The sequence below is a fragment of the Adiantum capillus-veneris genome, chromosome 14 (genome assembly GCF_014529385.1).
Source record: "Adiantum capillus-veneris isolate H3 chromosome 14, ASM1452938v2, whole genome shotgun sequence".
Taxonomy (NCBI): domain Eukaryota; kingdom Viridiplantae; phylum Streptophyta; class Polypodiopsida; order Polypodiales; family Pteridaceae; genus Adiantum; species Adiantum capillus-veneris.
In genome coordinates this window covers 46,275,236-46,278,819 of record NC_140944.1, presented here as the reverse complement: position 1 = coordinate 46,278,819, position 3,584 = coordinate 46,275,236, and the positions used below count along the sequence as shown (strand labels likewise).

At 45.9% G+C, this 3,584-nt stretch overlaps 1 pseudogene; it reads left to right on the top strand.

The window, feature by feature from the left end:
* The first annotated feature begins 679 nt into the window (after window positions 1-679).
* Window positions 680-3,584, top strand: LOC147442316 (uncharacterized; annotated as a pseudogene).

The window sequence follows — 3,584 nt, the reverse complement described above, 5'->3', positions numbered from 1 at the left end:
CATTTAAGGAGGGGGGGTAAGGGGATCAATGGCAGGGAACTAGATTGGGGCTTATCGAGGGGATTTGGACCGTGCATACCTGTAAAAACTAAACCTGGACAGCGGGGGGGCTGGGCATGCTGGCCAAATTCAAAACATGGGGCATGGGACGCGTGGCGACTGCTGATTGGTTGCATGGTGAGCCCGTGAGTGGGGGGGTACGGGGGTTTGGCAGGGGGAAGGTCCTTATAGGATTTTGCGCTATTGGTGGATAATCCCGTCATCACTATCCGGTCATCGCTCAGGCCCAACATCGTTTGAGAGCGAAGCGGAGGAGCAGCAAGTAAGGTGAGGGCATCTCCTTTTCTCGCTGGCTGTGAAGGTTGGGATGCATGCGTTCTGTGTGGGCAGCATTGAAGGTGAGCACAATTTTTTTTCTCGCTGAAGGGTTGGATGCGTGGGTTCCATGCATGCTTTCTGCAAGCATCTCAGGGCTCGCCCATGGGGTTATGCACGAGCTTGGCCATGTGAAGAAAGGGAGTGCGTTGTGTGGCTGACTGTGTGTGTCTGTGTGTGTGTGAGAGAGAGAGAGAGAGAGAGAGAAATAGAGGGAATTATTGTCATGCTTTTCATGAGCTAATTTGGCTTGAGGTTGTGGCTAGGGGATGGCTCGTTCACCTGCTAGAAAGGGGAAAAGAACATGGAAAAGGGGTGGTTGCTCTCGCATCACAAGAGGAAAGGCCGATGTCTCACCAAAGGCAAAGAATGGGGAGGAGGTCCAGCCTACGGAGAAGTCCGAGAAGGTGGACATAGCTAAAGAGCAAGAAGAGGAACCCTTGTGTCATGAGGAGAGATTCACTACTCCTCCCACATCTCCTCATGTAGAAGGGGCTACTTCTCAACCAAGGAGAAGTCCACGGAAGCACACCTTGCCTGAGATGGGCACACCCTCGAGTCTAAACATCTGTCCGCGAAAGAGGTTGGTGGGCTCAAGGGGATGTGGAGTTGAGAAAGAGGATGTAGCAAAGGGAGAAGCACAGGAGGTATTTGAGGATCTGCCAAAGCAAGAAGCGGCAGCCAGCATCCAAGATCCAAAAGTCTATCTAGAGATTGAGCTCCCTGATGGACGGCTAGCACGCCAATGCCGCGCAAGTGCTGATTGCCCAAAGCGATCGGCCTTCATCTTCAAAAGACTACGGATGATGTTTCACCTCAAGACTTTCCATGGAATCACTGTAGAGATTGAAAAGCGCCCTGGAGGTCGCCCCCTCCACAAAGAAGCTGAGAGAAGAGCAAACCTCATGCCTAATCCGGAAGTGAAAGCTTGGCATAAAGCAGCTTTAAAGAGATTTGGCGACAAGGATAGGAAGTTTAGGCAAAATTGTAAAAGGTATCAGCGCATCACGCGCATACGGGCTCACCAAGTATGGAAGGACCTTGGAAATCAGTACAAGCACATGTCAGAGGCCGCTTTTATTGAGGAATTTGTGGCTGGGAAGATGCGAGACTACATGGCAGTCAAGGCTCTCCGGCTGGCAAAAATTTAAAAGCGCATTGATGAAGGTTACAACACACATGTAAGTTTCCGATTTGTCTAATTTAATTTTCTTTTGTCATCAATTTTCATAGTATGTTTGCACACCATGTTTGATTAGTTCATTCATTTCTACTAATTCTCTAACTACCATGCTATGGACATTCACAGAAGAGGATGCATGATATTTCCCTTGGCTTGAGGTAGCCTTGGAGGACACTGACAATGAGGACCCTTTCCAGTATGCTCCCGAAGGAGAGGACGACAATGAGAATTATGAAGACAAGAGAGAAGAGGGCCCAGGACTTGCAGAGACATTAAGCAATATTAAGCTCGATGAGGATGTATGTGTCTAGGATTTGTAACTTTTGCTTTTTTGTGCATAAGTAATTTTGTTTAGGTGTTGAGAGCGGTGAAAAAAAATCCAGCATGCTGATGTGTTCTAATAAATGTGCATTCCTTTCTAGCCTACATTGCTTGCAACTCCAACAAAGAAAAAGCTCCCGATTCAAAGAGGGAAGACACAAGAGAAAGCTATTGAAATAGGCTCTCCTGATGATGCATCTTTGTCGGCTCTCCTATTTTATGTTGGTAATAACCAGCTGACAATTGAAAAAATAGGCCATGAAATTAGCCCTGCCACTCCGACACGTAGTAATCGGGCCTTGTACAGGTGGCTTTTGTCAACCATCCCTATGTTCACAGTTTTCTAATTGTTTGATACTCACTATGTTCATGATTGTGGCATGTTGGATGTAGATTCTCTTCACATGTGCCTATGTCGCTTAACTCTCTTTGCTTTGGCCTACGAGTGGACATTGATGATCAGGCTCTATGCTTCATCTTATCAAATAAAGCATCCACGCGCACGATGAATCTATTTGCAATGTAATCATCGCCATGTTTTTGTTATTGAGTGGTATGCATTATGGTGAGCAAACATGTGCTTAACATACTCACTTTTACAGGTGGATGGAGTACACACTAGGCTCAGATGTCCTCATGCAAGTGATGCTTGTGGACTCTATGTGGTATCCTATTGTGGATGCGACTTTGGCCAAGCAAGATTCCATGCGGGTCTTACATAACTTCTTCGGGGAGAGGGACTTTGGTGAATGCGTGCTTACATTTTTTCCAATCATTTACAGGTGGTTTGTAAGGAGAGGACAAAGGACTGCTAGGTATGCTACATTGTGGCTTCTCATTGATATGCTGATGTTGTCTCTCTTTGCAATAGGGAGCATTGGACATGTTGTGTTATGTATCTTGCCACACATGCAAAGATTGCTGGGCTACGTTGGAGAAAGAACCACATTCTCTACTATGACCCACTTGGGTGCACGACCATGATGGATATTGTACCTGTTTTGCACAGGTACATGGGTTGAGTTTGTTCATCATAGCTTGGGGAGGTCGGTATATGAAACAAGTTGATATGGCTATCAATGGTTTTTTATCTTGCTGGTTATGAATATGCAGTGCTATGGAGGCGATGGCCCAAGGAGTAAAAGCTCATGATGTCCAACATGCATTGCTTGAACCTGCCACCAAATTTGAGTTAAAAGTGTTGAAAGTATGTCTCCTTGTGCTCCTCTCATGCTTGGAAAATTTAGGGCATGTTAGTCATGTTAATGGTTTGATGCTGCAGGGCCCAGTTCAACCAAATGCGATTGACTGTGGGTTTTATGTCATGGCTGCCATTCGCTACATAATTTGGTCTTGCTTGCAGGAGAAGAGCAAAAGCTGGGTATGCTTAGAGTGTGTGTCGAGTGCTAGCTTTCTACCATATGCATCTGGATATTAATCTCCTTTCTAATTTCCTTCAATCCTCTTGTGTTTGTCGATGTTGTGCAGGTGAAGAAGACATGGTTCATACACGATGATGTATTGGCATTGAGGCAAAGCCTCCATAGTTGGTGCTTAGATATAGTGGGGGAGGAATGAGATTATGGCTGGTCACCATATGTGTTGCATTTTGCGCTAAAGAGAGCCAGGTCTATGGTCGTTTTGTAAAACAACCCATGACACTTTATGTATGATCGGGTTTAGGGCGAGGTTTTGTGTCAGCCTA